Here is a 22336-nt window from a genome sequence, read left to right on the forward strand (position 1 = left end):
CTTCCGCTACACTGCAAGCACAAGCCTTCGAACTAGTGTACACACACACACACACACACACACACTCTCCAAGTGGGTATAGTTTCCTAATCTGTTCATAGGCTTAGAAGAATTCACTTTTTATTTTTTTGTCATTTCAATGGCTAATATCACTGTTTATTCTTAAGCATTTTCTGTTTTTATCCATTTACATTGTCAGAGTTGTGAGAAATTGGGGGAGGAGGGCTCAGCCAAGAAGGACGACAGACAAGCACCATTTAATGACAGCGTATGCCGAGATTCAAAAAGTTAAAGTTTTATGACCATTTAAACACAAATTGTCAACATCAAATGTAAAAATATACAAAGTTACAATACAAATATACAATAGCCTTTAAACAAACTAGTAAATTTTCAAACCACATTTTTCTTACTTTGGCTATCTGTAAATGTGTGTCATCAATAGAAATAGTTTTTCATCAGTTGTGTATGCACTGTGAAATCAACATTTTCCAACATTTACTAATAAAAATCTAGTTTTTAAAGCCTGCCCATCCATTTGCTTTCATTACTTTTCTTTTCCAGAAATGCATTAAGTATGTCTGCATTACTAAACATTAAAGAACAATTCAAATCAACTGAATTGCCTGTCCTCTGTTAACTCCAAATGGAAGAATTATTTAAATATCACTGATAATTCCCTTAATTCCCTCCCGGCCTTCTACAGTTTCAGAAGCAGGTTCCAAAAACATATTTTCTGTCCATTTGTAACAGAGTGAGAGAACAAACATTTCAGATCTAGAGGATGATTGTGGATTTATGAGGGCGTTTCAGTTGCTGTTTGGATTTACTAGTTTCTTCTGTTTTCATGGATTATAACTCAGTTATGCAACATTAAAGGAAAATTCCAGTAATTAGTTATACTAGTTTAGGCTTGGATCCTGAAAAGCTTTACCACTCATGGTGCTACATGTTTGCTGGAGCGGAGCATTAGAGTTTGAGCCTAAGAGATACTGAGCACTCACATCTCTATTCCTAATCTAATATTGACATTATTTTGTGTATGTAAATCATATTAACTATAATATTTGCTCTATTCCCATTAACTTTCATAGTTATTTTTTACAAATATGGCCAATTGTTTCAGTATTGCCATAACTGTGAAAGGTCATGGAACTGGGTTTAATTTAACTAATTATTTGTAATCTGTCTTCAAGGCCACTGTTAGGAATTGTCCGCACACAAAAGTTGTGCCACTTTCACTGTACCAATATCTTTAAAGCAGTACAATCCCCTTAGGGTGGGCACAGTTATATCAGTACACATGTATAGCTCCTTCTCATGTAGAAAGGGGAATAAACAGTATTATCAGCCCCGAAGGTTAAAAAAACATCAATCAGACCCCCAACAATCATGGGATTGGCCCAAAATCATGGTGATTTGGGTTTTGTTTTTTTAAGATTACATTACATTTTTGGCCTGTCTTTTGATTTCTGTACTCCCCCCACCAGCCCCCAATCTGTGTGTGTGAGAGAGACATAATTAGATTGCCAACACTTCCAAATTTGAGGTGATTGTGGCCCCCACTGCAGAAGCTTTTACCCCCACATCTGCCCAACCCCCTGCCAAGCAATCAGTTCTACACCCCACCCCCTCCCGCCCCCTTCTCCTGCAGCTCCTGGGTCTTCACCCCTTGTCCCAGGCCAGAGTTATGTGGGGATGCAACAGGATTCTTTTCTCCCCATTCCAGGCAGGGGAGACTGGCAACTCCAGGGGTTCTTCACCCCCCTCTCTGCCCCTTCCCAGACCTGGTATTATACAGCTGCCCTGAGCTGCTGGGCACTTTCTGCTCCTAGTACCTGCTCCCCTCTCCCCTTCTGTGAGAAAGGGGTCTGCTCCTGAGAGGAGGGGGAGAGAGCTGCGTCCACTTCCTGCAGCAGCTCTGATTGGCTGCTTTCCCCCAGGAGGCAGAACTGGAAAAGCAGCTAATCAGAGGAGAGGGCCACTCTCCCACTCCCCCAGCTGAAATTCTGGAGTGACTGGTTTCTGAGTCATTTTGTTGCCAGACTAGTTCTGCTCCACCAAAGTGGGGTGATGCGTGAGATAACTGGGAGAGTTGGCAACACTGGATCAGCAATGCCAGTAGAAGGGCAGATAAAAGGTGCCGAATTTGTGCCGAGGCTTGCCAGGGCTGAGCCCCAGCACTGCTGGGCTTGCCGCGTCAGTTGTGAAAGTAAAGAAGTTGCTCAAGCCCAGGCACCTCTTTCCTTACAAATTAAGCACTGCCTTTATCCCAGTGCAATCGCGTCCATACTAGGACAGAGTTGTACTGCTATCTCGGTAAAACCCAAAAGGAAAAAAAAAGTCACACTCCAAACTGACGTCGTTATTCTGAAACAAACCTGTGCATAGCCCAAGCTTAGCTGCCGTATTGAAAAGAGAAGAGCCACCATTAGCTGGCCATTTTGTTGCAGGTATCACAGCCAAAGTGGGGTCTTGAGGAGAGATCTGAAGGAGGAATGTGTGTGTAGTGTTCATTGAAAGTGCAGTGTGCAAAGCGTGCCTGAAACAAATTGACCCCTGCTGTAATTTCAGCCATGTCAAGTTGCACCAGGGAGGAATATGTCCCAAAGGTTTGATAACAGAGAGGAGAATGTAGCCTGTTATGTGTGTATATCTGTCTGTTCTACAAACTGAATCAAATTCATCCCTGGATTTACAGTGCAGATCCACCTGGCCCACAGCGCACTCTGTTGCTGACATGCCTCTAGAATAAAAGGCATTCCTTTGTGGGGAGCCTGGATAAAGGAAATCTGTGCCACAGAACCCCTGTGAAGGTGTAATGAGATAGGTAAAGCAGCAGTGCAGGGGGTTCTCTACCCTTTGCCCACCATGGTAGTGAGTTCTGTCCAAACTCTGAATATGCCAGCCTAGAGTGGACAGTAAGGGTATATCTACGCTGCAATAAGACACCCGCAGCTGGCCTAGCTTGTGGGACTCAGGCTTGCAGGGCTATAAAATTGCAGACATGGTGAAGCCCAGGCTCTGGGATCCTGAGACATCATCATGCTCTAGGTAATCCAGTGTTCTGAATAAAGAATGATATTGGCTATACCCTATAAGCAGACTGCAGTACTTGAGTGCTTTAAAACACCCTGCTTGTCAAGAAAAGAAACTACCAGGAGCTCCCTGTGCTGGCCCAGCTCACCCATAATCCCTCCTCTTGCTACACAGGAAAACAATGGGGATTAAAAAAAACCCACAGATGTACAAGGGAGAGCTGAAGAATGGTAAATAAGTAACACAGAGAAAGGAAACCCAAGAGGTAAGAGGAGAAATCTACAACAGTGGAAAAGTCAGGCAAAAAAAACCCCACCACTGAAAGAGATGGAAGACATACAGGGTATATTTTTGAAGAGAAGTTGCCTCAGGAGCTTGGTTCCAGGAGATGCAGCCTTTCACCACTATATCACTGGTTGTATTTAGCCCAGCTAGGTAGCATCCAAAGTTCGTATACTGACTATTTGGTGGCCCGTGTGAAACTAGTGACTAGTTGGTGTCATTGCAGTTCCACTGGGATGGTGGATTTTGTGTGTGTGTGTGTGTGTGTGTGTGTGTTGTGGATACCAAATGGCACTGGGGGCCGGGTCCTGCTCAGTGCGAGTTTTGCCATCGACTTCAGTGGGAGAAGGATTGGCCCAAGAGTTTCAGTTCCATCATTCCCTCCCACAGTGAATCTTGACAGAGGGAGACAGCTAATCCAGGAGCCCCTGTGTGTGGTTCACTTTACAGACTTAGCTTTGAGAGTTCCACTTAGCCATGGAGGGGAATCAGCAGGGTATTAATGCTGCTTTAAGCAGCATTAACACAGGGTCACATTTCCAATGGGAAATCTATGGAGTGTGATTGCTCCTTGATTCCATGGCTCCTGCCCTGCTCCCCAGTTCCTGTAGAGGAATAACCCTGTAGAGCTTTAGTGGAGGAAGTTCTCTGGGTCCCTGGGGGAGAGTATGGTGCAAAGTCAGTTGTCTCCCATTTGGTCACGTGCAGAAGCAGCAGGAAGGATATTGCCCTAGATATTTATAGAGCAGCAGTAAAGTCAAGAGAAGGACTTTTTCATAGTTTTCCATTAAATGTGAGGAATCCACCCCACAACAGTGAGGACAGCCACTGTGTCTGTAAGGTTGGCTACACAGCCAGGAAATAACCCATTAAATGAGGTTATGTGCAGCCTGAATTGAAGCTCCTAGACTAGTCTTTATCTAATCCTTTCTAATTGCCTGCTACGGTGGGCTCTGAACTACATTCCTATTGCTGACACTCTGGAGGATTCGGGGACAAGCTGAGAGCAGCTACCAGCATAGAGCAAAGTCAGAGAATGAGGATTACCTCCTGCATTCCTCTGTGTGACAGCATTTAATGAGCCACACACCTTTTCCCTAGAATTCCCTTATACAAAAGAAGGGACCAAAACCAGAAAGATGCAAGCGTAATCTGTGGAAACAGAATTATTCAATATAAGGTGCAATGCAAATTGATGAGGAAATGGCATCTCGGGAAGCAGTGTGGTGCTGGGATTAGAGCGCAACCTCAGGAGATTTGTGTTCCATTCACAAAGCGAATGTGTCAGAGCTGGGATCATGGATGGACAAGTTGCATAAAGGCCAATCCTGCTCTATTGAAGTCAAGGAAAGTTTTGCCATTAACTTCAATGGTGCAGGATCAGGCCCTTAACCTCTCTAAGCCTCAAGTTCTTCATCTGTAAAATAAGGATACCACCACCTCTCATAGGACTATTCTGAGGCCCAGTTGATTAATGGTAGCAAAGTACACTGGGATCCTTGAATGTGAAATGGTAAGTATTACACTTACTGTATTGTGAGGTCACGTGGTTCAATCCTGTGAGACGCTGAGCACCCACTCAATGGTGCAGAGAACACTTACCTCCCACTGAAACCATTGAGGACATTCAGTACCTTGCTGGATAAGGCCCGTGAACTGTCCAAACAAAAAACCTGACTTGTAGTTAAGTGTCACAGCGCATTTCCTCTGGAAAAGGAAACAGGAAGAGCACTTGGACTCTGCGGGGCTCATCTTTTTTGTTTGCTTCATCTGGCACATCTTAAAGCTACTGTTAAGGCAGGACTTTCACCCAAGAGAGTCCTCTCCAGTACATCTGAGCTTAAGATCCGTTTTAAACTCAGTTCTCTTGATCCCCAATCATCAGTAGAGAGGAACAAACTCAATGGGACTGATTTGGATTTTGCAAAACCCAATCAGGTATGTTTTGTTTGCAAAAGCCAAATCAGAGATGATTTGGATCTGAGTTCCAAATATCTGAATCCCTGGATCCTGCCTGGGGCAAGGAGGGAAGATAATAAGGGCTGGGATATCTCTAGATACCAAGTGATTCATTTAATAGGCCCTAGTCCAGATTTTTAATATGGCTCCTATCTTTATAAGGATTGATGCAAAACTCTGGTCTCAGACATGCTCTAACCTTGTTCAGATCTGAATACTGGTATGTGAGTCCAGCTCTAATTTAAAATAGAAGTTGCATTTTCACAGCCCATTGCTTTGCCCCTAGTTGACACTGCAATGAAATCCTAGTCCTGAAATTGTGACACCTCAATCCTTCCCTGATAACTTCCCTGATGGCTGTAAAGTCATAAACGTAGGGTTGTAATTTACTATGAGAGCCAAAAGGAGGAGAAGCCAGGTGGTGAGAGCATGAACTCTTAATCAAATCCCAGTAGGTGCAATAATAGGAGAAGCAATAGGACTCTGCAACCAGGGAACTGTAGTGTCCTGGGGACACCCCTTTAGAATCCTGGAAAGGACTTTGGAGCAACTAAGATAATCCCCTCCTGGCCAGGTTTCACACTGAAGCCTGTGAATGCTGGGATAGGACCCAAGAATTTAGATTGCATTAGAGGGATGCCTGTATCATGTAGATATGATCATTAAAGCTCATAGGTGCTGCATATATCATTATTAATTGTTTGCATTCATGCAAACAACAGCTAGGAGCCCTGGTCATTGATCAGAAGCCCATCGTACTAGGTGCTGTACAAACACAGAACAAGACAGTCCCTGCCCCAAGGAGCTTACACTTCAAATTGCAAGACCAGGAGACAACAGATGGCTACAGACACATAGGAAAGTACAAGGAAACAGTGACACGAATATGGCCAGCAAGATAGGCGGTGGACTCAGCACATCAGCAGCCTAAACAGTGACGATTTATTATAGGAATCAATGCAAAAAGAGAGAGTTTTTAGGAGAGAGATGTGAAGGTGGATAAGGAGGTAGCTTGATAGATGTTTATCCAGAACTTCTTTCGAGTGTGTGTGGGGCAGCCTGGCCGAAAGCATGAAGGTGTTTGTTTGAAAATTTAACAAGTGAGTGATGGCGGCTGATGTCATGGGCCAATCAGAGGCGAGCATGGCCAGCTGGCTCGTGAGTGAGAAATGCTGGATTGACAGAGTGGGGATTGACCATGAATACAAGCACAATATGTTTGATGTGATAAAGAAGGGGAAGCCAGCAAAGGGATGCAAAAGAGAGGAGTGACATGGTCAAATTGATGGGATAGGGAAATGATCTTTGCAATAGCATTCTGAATAGTTATGGGTTTGGCAACATTGCATTTGTGAAGGCCAGACAGAAGGATGTTGCAGTAATCCAGATGTGTTGTAAGGAGACCAGAGTTGTAGCTGCATGGATGGATCAGAAAGGCCGTACCTTAGAGATGTGAGAAGAATTGGAGAGAGTCAGACATAGGCCTGTAAACTGGGTATCATCTTCAACTCAGACCTTTCTAGGTCCTCACATCCAGGCTGAGTGACAAGCAGGATGATAGTGTTATCCACAGTTATTGCAAAAGGAGGTAGTAGGGAGGGCTTGTCAGGGGGAGAAGAAGATTAGGAACTTTGTTACAGTCATGTTTAGCTTCAGCTGATGGGTGGACATCCATGAGGTGACGGCAAAAAGACAGGCTGAGATTTTAGTTTGGACAGGTCTGGAATAGCGAGGTAGATCTGTAAATCATCAGCCTAGGAATGGTAGTTAAATGGTTTACAGATGAGATTACCCAGAGGTAAGGTGTAGAGTGAGAAGAAAAGGACAGGGATCTGGAGGAGGATTCTTTGAAGAACATGCTGAAGGAGCAATTAGAGAGGTAGGGGGAGAACCAGGAGAGGACACTGTCACGGAAGCCAAGGGAGGACAAGATTTCAAGAAGAGGAACATAGTAGATTGTGTCAGAGGCAGCTGACAGGTCAAGGAGGAGGAGCAGCATGTACCTCAGTATCCAGTCAATCTTTTGATTCAAGCAGCTCCTAGTTAAATGGAAGACTGCACATACCTAGGCTCAGATTGAACAACCTGGACTGATTTATGATTTTCCAAAACAATCCACAAAAGGGAGATGTGCTGGCTTCAGGTGAGATTTGCTTGGAGTTTTTCTGGCTTTTGTTTGAACCCAAAACTCAAAGTCAGAGAGAATGAAGCTCAGTGAAATGAAACAAATGAAAAAGCAAACTTGTGTGAATCCTGGTGCCCCATAGCACATTATGGAAAGCTCTGGTTTTAATACACCTTCTCACCAGCTTCTTATCTGAGCTGTTGCCAGACTTCCTTAAGCATCAGGAAGTAGACACAGTGGTAGGCGAGATATGGGACTTGATAGATCAGTTTTCTTACCAGGTTAATAACCAATTCTCTGTTTTCCTTCTCTTTCCAAAGATCTTCAAAGAAATGCCATTGGCTGAGACCCGATTTCTCCCTGACTTCACCACCTCATTTATTCACCAGAGGCTAGATCCTTATCACTGTTCCAGATCACAGCCCAAGTAACCATCAAGGAATCCCCTCCAGGCCACGGAGCCACTCTGCGGTTGCCACTAACGCTTCAGTGCTGCGGTAGCCTCCACTTCTACTGCATCCCCTTGGATTGCTACAGTGACAGTGCCACCTTCCCTGCCCACTCTTTCCCTTCCCCCAGTTTTTTGCTGTGAGCTTGGACACAGGAAGACCCTGCAGAGTTATGTCAGCACACAGGGAGTCAAGATCCCCCGTGTGACGGGTCTGGGCCCTTTGGGGTCACCTGATGTGCTGGGATGCCACTGACTCGGCCTATTTTTCCCAGCGTGGGTCCCCTTTACTGGGCCTTGCTGGGCTAGGCTCACAAGCCTCTTCCAGCCAAGCACACAGGCAGGGCCACACCCAGGTTGGCAGAATAGGCTGACTCAGTGGCATCCCAAACCCAGTTTATGTAATTTCGAATGGAGGGGGTGGGGCAGGGAAGAAGTTGTGCATATCTCCCTCCACACTGAGGGAGGGGGCGAATTTCATAAAACCTTTGCGTTTGTACCCCTTAAAGGGAGTGGGCACCAGAGCATTGGGGAAAACCCCTAAGGTTGAATCTTTGCAGAGAGGATCTCTGTCTCTCTGTGCAGCTGGGTGCGGCCCTGCCTGCCAAAATAGCACTTGTTATGTGGACAATTTACTGTACAGGCTGTGTGTGTGATTCTGCCTTTTAGTGGCTGGGCCCACAGAGAGGATATCAGACCTGCTACAGCTACAACCTGAGGGAACATTCTTCTAGCCCAAGTGATAGATACCTGTATTTTTGGAGATGGAGGACCAGGAGCGTGTTTGATTAATTGTCTCTGTTATTGATTGATCGACTGACAGTTTTCAGAAATGAAGTAGGCACTTTACAGGAACATATGAAAATATCATTCCTGGGAACACAATCCATAGATTATTTACATCAGAGCCCTGCACATCCTTGAAGGGAGGAGTGGGACATGCTCCCAAATCATCTCAGACAAAACCGGAAGGATTTTTGTTTGGCTGTCAAGTTATTCCAGATTTAATTTTTAGAATCTAAAGAAATTGTGGATTGGCTGGTGTGCTGTATTAAAAACTGTGTTAAAATTGTAGGCTGTCTCTTTAAATTTCAGGATATTTTCCTGGTCCTGCTTGCAGGCTAGGGGGTTCTGTGAGCTAGGGGGTGCTGTAGGGAAGTGTGCAGACTGACTGCTGTTAGGCCCAGATGCAGCCAGCCAGCCTATAGTAAGGGTGGGGGAGTTGTGCCTCTCTGTTCGGGAGGAGCCTGTTTTGGGGTCCTTGTGTGTTATCATGCTGAATTCTAAGAAAGAAAGTAGTGTTATGTTCCAGCAAGAGTATTTATATTTGTCTCTAACTTGTCTGTGTGTGTGCCATGAACATAACAGCTGAAAAGCTGACCGTGGTGGGCTACATCATTCATTTCAGCAGTGCGGTTAATTAAAATGTGGATATACAAGTGTCATCTATTCAGTGCATGAGGTCAGAGGATATCTATGGCTCAAATGAAGGGTCACACCTGTGATCCTGATAAGCGTGCCATGATCTGTGACATTAATAAGAATACCATCAATGGGATAGACCCATGGTTGCATGAGGTTATGACACAGAAGGGGGTTAAAAATTAACTCCAAGCCAATGTTTAGCATCTGTTACTGGTTGACCCAGAAGTAGAATGAATGCATTAAGAGTTCTTTGGTTTCTAAAGGATATTCCTGCTGTTGAGAAGTGACAGTACCACCTTGTGGCTGAACAAAGACTTTGCCGAGTAGAATAAATGAAAGTCACTTTGTGCAACACTATAAAAGAGCAACATAAAACAACTATGACAATTTATAACACAGATCTAATAGATTCTATCAGAAGAGTAAATGGAATGGAAACAATGGAGAGGTTTCCTTGGTGGAAATCATCATTGGGTCGTATTTCATTTTGCTTTGGTATGTCAAAGAATCAGGGAAATCCTGGCTATACCAAAGTCAATGGCAAAACTCCCATTGACTTCAATGGAGCAGGGATTTCAAGTGAGTGAAATGCTATGAAAGCGTGAAAGCTGAGATTTGCAAAGCTGCCTAAACAAATTCTCACTAAAGTTAGCTGGTGTTAGCCTCCAAATCCCCTATTCAGCTTTTTAAAATCTCATCTGAAACTTTTAAAACATTAGCAGATTATTGTTCTAAGCAAATCCCTACACATTTTCCTTTGCCCTTTTCACCATGAAACATCCAGAATTTTAAATTGCTTACTGTCTAGATACATAAAAGGAAGCTTATGCAACTTTTGAAAGATAAAATCCTTTACAACTGGAAGGAATGAAAATCCTAAAAAGAAAGTCCTTGTCTTGTAAAATCATTTAACCTACAATGACTAGAGGTGGGACACATGCATTGTTTGGTTTGTAGTTAGTTAAGTTACACACTCTCTTTTCATATTTATTACATTTAACAAAATAACATGAATGGCTAAAAAAAACCTTAACAGCTAATCAGAAAAATAAGGAATTCCTGCAAGGTTCTCTGTGAAGGTAGCTCAGAGTGCCCGTTTAGTTACCTTGAAAAATTAACCAGTTATATAAAATATTTCTCAAGGGATTGTCAGATATTTTCCAGAGATTCAGCCATGCAACTCACTTCCTCTTCCTGGCTATATCTCTGATTTATTTGTAGAGTAACTGCAGGAGTGATCTTATTTTGTAATCAGTCTCACTTCAGAGGAGACAGGACATCCAATAAACTGTGCAGTAAAACAATTGTTCTTTGAGACAGGTGGGGATGGGAGGGAGGGCCCTAAAAATGGGTTTGAGTGTCTTCCTCCTCCCACTCTCCAAAAAATGTAACAAGCACTATGTTGGGAAACTATTAATATCCCATTAGAAAATTTATTACAGCACCCATTTTTTACCCCGAAACCCAACCACTTCTGAGAAAGATGTACCAGCATGATGGGTGGGGATGGTGAGTTCTGATTAATATTAAATGAAATAAAACTTCAGGAGTTCGTAGACGCTATTGGACAGTTTAAATATAACCCCAGGAGTTGTTGAACACTATGGGTGACTCTTTCTAGCAACTCAAAATCATTAAAATAATATATTTACAAATTTAAATAAGGGTCTAACCCAAAACTGAAATGTTTCAAGGGTTCACAAACATCCACCATACTTTTATAGAACAAGCATTTGCTGTAAAAAATTTAAAAGCTATGGGTATTTGTAGGGTGTTTACTATGATTGTGATACATCCATTTTATTTCAAAATAACCCAAAACTTTAAGCAAGAAAAAAACATATTTAAAAAAAACCCACCAATATATTCATTGATACCAGTAACATTAAGGATTGTTGTGCATGGTGATTTACTGTTTAATACTGTAAGAAGGCCCTACAGTGCTATGTTTTTTAATTGAAACAGAAAAATGTATCTTACCTAAAAAAAAAAAAAAGCGCAGCCCAATTGTGCAGATAGCTTAATTCCCCCACCCCTTAGATCGCAAAAGGGAATGTTGGGGATGGGTGCCTAATTTCCTTACGTATCGATTAATTCCGAATTGCAAGTGATCAAGTCAACCTGCTAACTATAGACTATGAAACAAAGTGTTAGGATGGTATAAAAATCTCAGTTTTTTGGACACTGTCCTCTTTCAACAGAAACGATTTTGAACAGAAAAGCTGCTGGACTGCAAGACTAGGTATGCTGCTTGTTTTTAACTCTGAAAATATATATTATATAATGTCACTCTTTGTCCATGCTGCCCTTACTAAATAATGGTACCTATCTTTATTGCTGTGTGATCTGTTTAGCATGGAAATAGCAACTTCATGCTGCTTTTCACCAGGGCCAGCTAATACCCCATTTTTAACTATAGGTGTGCTTAATACTGTTAAATAAAAAAAAACACCAGGTATAACACAGATTGCATAGGGATTTGATGCAATTGGGGAATAATACTAACTAAAAATTTTGTGTGTTCTTTAATCCAAAGGCCCAGATACACATGGAGGAAAAACAGAATAACCATGTGCCAGCATCCCTTTACCCTGTGGTTGAAGGTAGCTTTCTGCAATTGGCTTTTAAAAGCTTGTGTGTGTTTTAAAATGTTTGTAATTAGTTTTAATGCTTAAATTGTGAGTTAGGGGTCTATGCAAGACATAAGTGCGGAGTTTTTTTAAAGTATATGGTTGAAAACTGTTGGTTTGGCATGTTTCAAACTAACAGTGTTTTTACACTCTGCAAAATGTGATGTGTTTTTTAAAATGGGTTGTTTTAAAATTAGTGTTTAAATTGTTGTGGGTGATTTAGGGGGCCTGTGCAAGACATAGTTATGGTGGGGGATTTTAAAAGTATTTTATTACACACTTTGTTTTTGGGTGCATGGTGGAAACATGCGCTTGTATTAAAAAATGTCTAGGTTTTAGAGAAACACTAGAGGTAGAAATAAACCAAAATCGGTGTTTGTTGTACAGCCTGAAATGGATTATTTTGTTTTAAAGCTATGACTCTTTAAATAGAAAAAACACCCTAATGAGTATTTTATTTTTTAAGTTTACAAGACAGTTTCATGTGTTTTATAAGAATAATGTTGTCTGCTCCACAGTATGGTCAAAACATGAGAGATCCTTAGACCAGAGGGTAAACAAGCTCAAAAGTAAAAGGAAAGAGACAGCTGGAAAGGAAAATTCACCAACATCAACTGCTGATGGATGGATGAAGCCCAGTAAACATATTTTTGCTTATTGGTTTGGTTATCTTATGAGGTTTTGTAATGTAAGCAAATACATAGGTGTGGGTAAGAAAAATGGTAAAGTTAAGTTTTGTAAAATGTTTATTTGATGCTAAATTGGAACATCTGTTTTTCTTAATCAGGCATGGGCAGCTCTCCTGACAATGCTGTAGTCAGAGCTACAGGGACACCTCCACCAGAACCGCCAAAGAACCAGGAATCTGCTCTGAGATCTTTAACACCACCACCACCAATGCAAAACAGCACAAGAACGCAAACAAAGCATCAGGCAGTCCAAAACTCATATACGTCAAACCCAAGGACAAAACAAAAGACTCTGGTAAAAAGCAACCCATTGCAAACACAGCACCTTAGTGGTCAGCACCACACCAAGCCCTGAGAAAACAGAGCGAAAACACATATTCACAAACCCGGAGCACGCACTTTAGGGGTTGTGAATAAAAAAATCAAGGACTGAAAGCTCCTGTGATGCTGGGGTATTACAACCACAACTCCAGTTCCTCTGTAGTCAACATCACACCAAACCCTGAAAAAACTGAGAGTGAACACACACACACATTCACAAACCTTGGAACATGTGCTTTAGGGGTTGTGAATAAAAAAACCAAGGACTGAAAGCTCCTGCAATGCTGGGGTATCTGAAAATTATTACAAACCATTCTCCCTACACAATAAGCTTGGCACAGCTCTTCATATTTTTCCCAAATCCTTTAAAAATACCGATGCTAGGTTCAGAAAGCTGAGGGACGCTGTATCCTCAGGGCTTCTAAAATAAAGAAGGAATGGAAACTACATCAAAAATGCAAAAGCTCTTGCGGGTGACTTTTTGCAAAATACTTCAAATTTTCCAGAGGTTGGCTCTGAGCAGGCGTGACTATTCATGGAAAGGGGCCTGGGTAAAAGGGACACCCTCAAGGGTACACATCAGCTAAGTTGTAAACAAAAGCGGGGGACAGCATTTGGGGGGGGATAACCAGATGGCTGCCCAAAAGTTATGAGCTGGGGACACTGTAAAAATTTTTTAAAAGGCTAAAGAGAAAAAAATAAAAAGAGATGCCCCCTATTGGAGGCTCTCAGACTGATGTGTCTGAGAATAGGGAGGCAGAATCTGACCTGCAGTGTGGAGGTAACTCTCACACAGTCTAATTTAGAAAATTCCCCAGAAGGCTGTCTAGATGGGTCCCTGTCTACTCCTGATGATCCTTTCGGTGGCCCCTCATAGTCTGACTCTCAAATAGTGTCTGACGTAGAAGACGCAGCTGATGGTCCCATAGAGGAACCCCCAGGTAACCCTGAAAATGCAGATGCAGACCCCCAAACAGACATGAGTGAGTGAGAAGTTGGCAACAGGAATTACCTAGATTTGGGGGTTTGGTGTATTGTGAGGAATTTCGTTTCGTCGATCTTGAGTGAATAAATTCAGCTCAGCAGGTTGTTGAAGCCATACACAGGTGGATACAGTTAGTTCTCGATGACGTTAACAGTAGGGTAGCCCCCGACGATTACATTCAGTTACATTTAGAGAGTGATAATTTAACCAACCCTTTGTTTTCGGTAAGGAGAACTAGGGTTGAGCTGTCTGCTGAAGACTTCTTAAATCAGACCTCAGAGCTGTTACAGAGTAAAACAGAGATGCATGTCAATGGGACATTGCGCCTCATTGTGACAGTTGTAAAAAACATGGGCAGGGTGGCCATAGAGTTTTAAATTCTATTCTTAGTAGTCAAATCATCCATAAAAAGAGACAGTGTTTAGCATAGGTGCTGACTCCGTGGGTGCTCTGGGGCTGGAGCACCCACGGGGAAAAATTAGTGGGTGCTCTGCACCTACTGGCAGCCAAGCTCCCCTCACCCCCTGCCCCATCTCTTCCTCCTTCCCTGAGTGCACCACATCCCCGCCCCTCCACCTACTGCTGTTTGGCAGCGTTAGCATGTTCCAGGGGCAGGGGGAGGAGTGGGAATGTGGCATGCTCAGGGGAGCAGGCGGGGAAGAGGCAGGACCAGGGTGGGCATTTGGGCAAGGAGTTTGAATATTGGCAGGGAGGGGGCAGAGTTGAGGCAGGGACTTTGGGAAGGGCTTGGAATGGGGGTGGGGAAGAGGTGGGGCAGGAGAGTGGCTGAGGGGGGGGTCAAGCACCCACAGGAAAGAGAGGACGTCGGAACCTATAGTGTTTAGTAGGCCTGACTTACACTGGTACCAATCTGTGTTTTGCGGGCGGGTTCTTGGCCGTCATGTCCGTCTGTAAACCCACAGATGCGAAATTGCTAGACAGGGAGAGAAAGTTGTATGAGAAACTGGGGTGGTCAGATAAAAAAAAAAAAAAAAAGATTATGCTCAGTGATGTAGCGGCATTTGAACAGAATTTAGGAGTCAACATACAGGTGGTGCTTTATGCGGCGAAAGGTAGGTGGGTTTTTTTTTTTTAAAACGGGAGGCCCAGTGTACCCCAAGCCTTTTTCATCCTGTTGCACGATGAGCATTATTATGGGGTTCTGGACGTGAAAAAGTTGTTTGGTGCGAAAAATTATTGTGAGTTTTGCCACATGGTGTACAGTCACGACCACTCTTGCAGGTATCATTGCCACCTCTCCTTGAGTGCGACATACTCAGACAGCGTGGGCGTGCAGCCGAGGTGTCCTAGCTGCAGACTGTATTGTCGGTCCAAAGAGTGTTTAGACAGACACGTCGACTGCGCATCGAAAAAACGAGTCGAATGCCTGTCTAAAACTTTGTGTGATAAGTGTTAGTCTTATGTGGACAAGGGGCACAGGTGTAAAGGGAGGCAGTGTCAGGGTTTGATCACTGATGATATAGATAGCCACCTGTGTTTTACGGAGAAAGCCCAAATCATTGGAAAAGTATATTTTTTATGATTTTGAATGCACGCAGGAGACGGGGTTGCATGTGCCCAATTACATTTTTGCTATGTTCCTAAAGCTGGAAAAATCCTGGGAATTTAAGGGCAGTGAGTGTCTTTCTACCTTCGTTAAGACCTTTATTGGCAAAATGTTCTGGGACTATGCTTTCCTAGCGCACAATTTCAAAGGTTACGATGCGTGCTTTGTCGTTAGACAGTTACTGAAGGAAAAGATGTGCATAGAACTTATAACTCGGGGTAGTAAACTAATGTGTGTGGAAGTTAAGGCCCTGGGCGTTTGTTTTATAGACTCTTAACTTTTTGCCTATGAAGCTTAGCAAGCTCCTTCAGGCAATGGGGTTTGAAGGTTGCAAAGGGTATTTTCCACACTTCTTTAACACTTTAGAAAACCAAAATTATATGGGGCCCATGCCCAAGGTGGAGCACTATGGCATAGACAGCATGATGCCCAGCAAGAAAGCATTTCTTGACTGCTATCAGGAAAACAGATATGAGACATTTGACTTGCAGAAAGAGCTCGCATAGTATTGTTAGCAGGATGTCAAAATTTTGAGACGGGCCTGTATCCTGTACAGAGAAGAGATTATGAAAATGACAGAGATGGGAAATATTGTATAGAGAGGCCCTGGTAAATTCACAGAGGTAAAATTGTGTATAGATCCTTTCTGGTACATAATACTGGCATCTGTCTGCATGGCTATGTACAGGTTTATGTTTTTGCAGCCTAACACAGTAGATCTTCTTCCTCCAGACAACTATAACAGGCACAAAAAGAGATATTCGACCCCCTTTATTCAGTGGCTGTTGTATACTGCTCAAAGAAAATATACAGATACGGCATGCTTTACGGAGTGGGGAATTACAGGTAGGCCCCTACTTTCTAGATGGTTACGCCATTGTTGACAGTGTACGTACAGCCTTTGAGTTTAGTGGGTGTTTTTTCCACAGCTGTGTCACCTGTTATTGTGAAAAAGCACAGAACCCTATGATGGGGACAACTTTTGGGTTTCTTTATTACAAGATGCAGCTCAAGACCAACCTGATTGCCTTCTATGATGAGATAACTGGCTCTGTCAATATGGAGAAAACGGTGAATGTGATATATCTTGACTTTAGCAAAGCTTTTGATATGGTCTCCCACAGTATTCTTGCCAGCAAATTAAAAAATGTATTGATTGGATGAATGGACTATAAGGTGGATAGAAAGCTGGCTAGATTGTCAGGCTCAACAGATAGTGATCAACAGCTCGATGTCTAGTTGGCAGCCGGTATCAAGCGGAGTACCCCAGGGGTCGGTCCTGGGGCCAGTTTTGTTCAACATCTTTATTAATGATCTGGATGATGGAATTAATTGCACCCTTATCAAGTTCGCAGATGACACTAATCTTTGGGGAGAGATAGATACGATGGAGGGTAAGGATAGAGTCCAGAGTGACCTAGACAAATTGGAGGATTGGGCCAAAAGAAATCTGATGAGGTTCAACAAGGACAAGTGCAGAGTTCTGCACTTAGGAAGGGAGAATCCCATGCACCGCTACAGGCTGGGGACCGACTGGCTAAGCAACAGTTCTGGGGATTACTGTGGACGAGAAGCTAGATATGAGTCAGCAGTGTGCCCTTGTTGCCAAGAAGGCCAATGGCATATTGGGCTGCATTAGTAGGAGCATTTCCAGCAGATCAAGGGAAGTGATTATGCCCCTCTATTCGGCACTGCTGAGGCCACACCTGGAGTATTGTGTCCAGTTTTGGTCCTCCCACTACAGAAGGGATGTGGACAAATTGGAAAGAGTCCAGCGGAGGGCAACAAAAATGTTTAGGGGGCTGGGGCACATGACTTATGAGGAGAGGCTGAGGGAACTGGGGTTATTTAGTCTTCAGAAGAGAAGAGTGAGGGGGGATTTGATAGCAGCCTTCAATTACCTGAAGGAGGGTTCCAAAGAGGATGGAGCTAAGCTGTTCTCAGTGGTGGCAGATGACAGAACAAGAAACAATGGTCTCAAGTTGCAGTGGGGGAGGTCTAGGTTGGATTAGGAAACACTATTTCACTAGGAGGGTGGTGAAGCACTGAAATGACTTACCTAGGGAGGCAGTCGAATCTCCATCCTTAGAGGTTTTTAAGTGCCGGCTTGACAAAGCCTTGGCTGGGATGATTTAGTTGGTGTTGGTCCTGCTTTGAGCAGGGGATTAGACTAGATGACCTGCTGAGGTCTTTTCTAACCATAATATTCTATGATTCTATAAGACCAACTGTCTGAAAAGACTTGGTTAAGTAGTGAGGACCCTCTGGGAGCATGAGTGGGAGGTGATAGAAACAGACATGGAACTTGCAGATTTCTTAAACAAAGCCCAGCTGCTTCAGCCCCTCCTGCTTCTGAGGCTTCTGAGGGTGATGCTGCACTCTCATTGGAAGAGGGTGGTAGGGGGAGTTCTTAGAGGGGTAATACAACCCTCTTCTGGGCGGGTCACCCTGCCCCAGAACTCCCCCCGATTGGTCAAATCCACTCTCAGGGATGTTCTCTGTGACTGAAACCCATCCTGATTGGTAGAGGATGGTGGGAAGAATTCTTAGATGGGTCACATGACCCACTTTTAGACAGATCACCCCACCCCGGAACACCCCTGATTGGTCAAATCTCCTCTCGCGGCAGTCCTACGAGGGGGTGTGTGAAACCCATCCTGATTGGTAGAGGGTGGTGGGAGAAGTTCTTAGAGGGGTCACATGACATCCTTTGCTTCCGGTCATGTGTCCGTCTTGACCCTGGAAGTAATACCCCACTGAAGGCACAGTCTTGCTGCAGTGGGATTCCACATGTATCACTAGCAGGGGTCTATACTTTTGCCTGCAGAATCTCAGTTACTTGCAATAATAGAAGAGGACTGGATCCAGTTTCATTCTCAGATCCCAGGCTGATTTGGCAGGCTGGGCAGCTAGAATAACCTTTTGAACTAAAAGCCAATAATCACAAAACCCCACAATGCTGTTTTCCCAGACACATTTCAGAGTAGAAAAATACTTTAAAATAGCCAAACAGAAAACAAATCCCTCCCACTTTGCCTTTTATAACTACAGAGTTGCAGCCTAGATCAGATGTTTATGGCTGAGTCTGAAATCCTGAAGAATAGGGGTTTTAAAAGAAACTCTGACAGACCCTTGTAGCACAAGCAGAGGATGCTGTTGCTGCTGCTATGAAAGTTAACTTTGAATGCAATTAAAATTCCTCAGTGTTCAAATGACATGAACATCTGACAGCTCTTGCAGTGTGTCTCGTCATTGACCCACAAATAACTTACTGAGCATAATACAGCAGATTTAATTAAAGAGTAACTCATGATTCAGCCTTCAAATACAGTTCAAATTCCTATCATTTGCTTTGCAAGAAAAAAAGGATTTTAATAATTATTTACAAAAATGTTTTTAACAGCCAACAGCTGTATGTATTTTTAAAAAAATCACTGATATTAGGAGGTAGAACTGGAGATCTCTCTTAGATTAGAAATCTCAATGGACAGTCTTTTGCTTTACATACCGGAAGACATAATTTAAAAAAAAAATGAAAAAAAAATCACACACACTGAAAAGACTAAACTTAATTAAAATAATACATCTGTTCACTGAGACTTTGGCAGAGAGAATTAAGGCATCCATAGATATTGACTGCATAAATCAATAAATTCATTTGTAGGTTTTGAAGATGCAGACTGATATATCTTCAGATATAATCCCTATGAGTCCTAAAGTTATTAACCAGAATAGTTTGGAGTATTATTTATCTCCTAAGAAGTATTTCTGTTATAAGTATTTATTACCGTTATACGTAGGTATAGTCCAGCACTTCTATACAGCCATAATACTAACTAGAATATGGAATACCCATGGAAAGGTCTAAAAACCTATTGTGATGTCTGAACTTCAAAAAGTTCAGCAGTTCAGTATAGGACCATTGTATCCTAAGCTTCTCTGAACCAATTTGGTCTAGGCATCAGGCTCGAAAGCTTGCAAGATCAGTCTGCCTTGGCAAGGTTTCTAGTACATCTTGGATTCAGCTGGGTCAGAACAGTATGGTCAAGATATTCTGGACCATCTACATATGGTCCTATTGAAGAACAGAAGCTGAAGCAGCAACAAAAAATGAGAAGTGTTCAGATTCTGGTTAAGGTACATTGTTTTTAATTGGAACCTGTCCACAAGTCTCTACCAAACCACGCCTCACTGTTGCTTGTGTTTCATGGTTTATACATGACCAGCATTGTGAGTAGAAAAGTATTGAAGGTTCAATCCCTGGCTGGTGTTGGAGCCCATCCATCTCTGTCATGCCCTGCCTGCAGCTACTTGGGCCATTCTGGGTATGCCTACACAGCAAAGAAAAACCCACAGCTGGCCTATGCCAGCTGACTCGGGCTCATGGGGCTCAGGCTATGGGGCTGTTTCACTGATGTGAATGCTTCTGGGCTCAGGCTAGAGCTTGAGCTCTGGGACCCTCCCACCTTGCAGGGTGCTAGAGCCTGGGCTCCAGCTGGATACAGCAGTGAAACAGCCTCAGATCTCTACCAAACCACCCCTCTGCCTGAAGCCCACAAGCCTAAGTCGGCTGGCACAGGCCAGCCACAGGTATCTGGTTGCTGTGTAGACATGCCCGCTGTGGTCTGTTCCTTCTTATGACTCATCCAGAGAGCTGAGAGCCTCACCCCTCCTAGGGAAACAAGAAGTCCAAACAAAAATCTAAAGCCTTAGTGACCATGAACCAGGTCTTCAGCCCCAGTGTAGGCTCAGTAGTCCTTGCCCCTTTCCTCTTGCGGCTAACACTGCCTCTCCTGTAGGGGGGGGTGCAAGGGAACCCAGGCCCACCCTCTCCTCTGGGTGATAAGCAGCTAGGGTCTGTTTCTTATGATCCTTTGCTAGTTCCCTTGGCTATTTCCTACCTTTGCCTGTTTGCAGGTGTCTCTCCTGGAGCTGTGTTCTCCACTCCTCTCTCCTTGGAGCTTCTTCTCTCTGTGCAGCTTCTCCCAGTTTGTTGCTGAGTTTTCTCCTCAGGATGGCTCCCCACTGGCAGTCACCTGGAACCCCTGTTAGCCTCTCCTTTCAGGACCAGTCCCAGGGTAAAAGCTCACTGTTGTAGCTCTCTTCTCTTGTGTTCTGCTTTTGGCCCCACTTTCCTTCCTTGATAGAAACCACCCAGTCTGGCTATCCTCAGTTGGATCTAATCCTTAATTACCTGTCTCCCCTCCAGGTGTCACAAAATGGACTAATTGGGATCTCGGTCTGCCTTTAACCCTGTCATTGCCAGTGTGGGGTCAACCCCAGATGGCCAGTTGTCTGGTGTGACTTTATCAGAGGACATGAAGTAAGACTAAAGAATAATCATTCAAATATTGAAGCTTATCAGAGAGGGCCCATGAAAAAAATCAGAACCACTTGGCACATCCTCCATTCTTCACAACTGGCTGGTATCCTTCCAGTCACATATTGGTTGCGTTAGAACATTTAAAGTATTGACGAAGTGCATAGCTGCATACAAGTGTCATAGGTATCAGCAGGAGCAGACCTGTAGTCCCCAAACCAAAAGCCTCTACATTCTGAGCTAATGGAGAACTTCCTTACCTGGGAGAAAGTAGCAGACTGTTATGGGCATAGGGGCCAGCCAGAAGAAAGATAGATGATCATATACCCAAGGCTGGCATATCACAGAACCATTAAGAATCCAGGCTGGAATTTTCAGAGGCCTTTGGGAGTTAGGCACCCAACTCTCATTGAAAGTCAATGGCACTGGGTACAAAACCCCTAAGCAGCATCACTACATTGAGATTTAACCAATATTTCTAATTTGATCATCTGAATGCAAGGTGGGCACAAACCAAACTCCTGGATCCAACCCCTCTCTGCCCTTGGGGGTGTTCAGAAGCTGTATTCAGACACCTACAACTAATTATACTGCATTCATCAGTGTAGTATCTGAGCATCTTCAGTTGCTCATTAAGTAACATGACTAACATCTGTCCTGTGTTTGTTCTCTTCTCCTCTCCCCTGGGGAAGAAGTGTGTACAGTGGAGTGTTTTGTTTTGATTTTTTTTAAATAACACACACTGCTATGTATTTATATTGGAGAGAGCAGGTAAAAGAAATGTGCCTTTCACTTAAAGTGGAAGGGGTGGGGTTTGTGGTGGTCCTTAGTTCTTGTGGGAGCTCATTCAGAGTCTCACATTAGCTCCTAAGAAAGCTCTGTCTCCTGCACAGACGAGCTTTACCCTTACTATAAAGAGCTCCATCATGGTCTTCATCCTGCGGCTTTAGTCAATCTTTTAGGTACCCTGACCCCAGATCATAGAGTGCCTGGAAGAGAAGGACTGAGATTTTGAACTTGATTTGATATTCTGTGGGAGCCAGTGTAGGGTGCAGAGGACAGGTCTGATGTGTGCAAGGGAACCCCACATCTCTGTGAACAGCATTATATGAAAGTCAGTTTATTGAGCAAGTGCTGTGTTTAATAGAACACAAGTTAGTTTGTATGTCCCAAGAACACAAATCACAAACTGTAACATGGTAATTAAATTAAATTAAATTAAATTATATTTTATAGGCACCTAACCTTTTTAAATATATATACAGAGTTTGAAATGCTAGTGCTAATCAATGGAGACATTATATGATAAATTATACAGTAAAATATGGATTAGGTATCATATTAAAAAAGATTTACTGAATGTAAAAAGACAGCGAAATTGAATAATAAAAATAATAAGGGGAAAAAAATCCAAGTAACAATTCTTTTCAGGAAGCTTAGTAGAAATATGCTTTATACCAGCCTTACGTCCAGAGAAGCTGAAAGTGATCACAAACCATATGTGATGGGAAGCTATAGCTTTTGTAAAAGGCATCCTTGGGAGGTA

Source organism: Eretmochelys imbricata, chromosome 11, assembly GCF_965152235.1.
Source record: "Eretmochelys imbricata isolate rEreImb1 chromosome 11, rEreImb1.hap1, whole genome shotgun sequence".
NCBI classification, from domain to species: domain Eukaryota; kingdom Metazoa; phylum Chordata; order Testudines; family Cheloniidae; genus Eretmochelys; species Eretmochelys imbricata.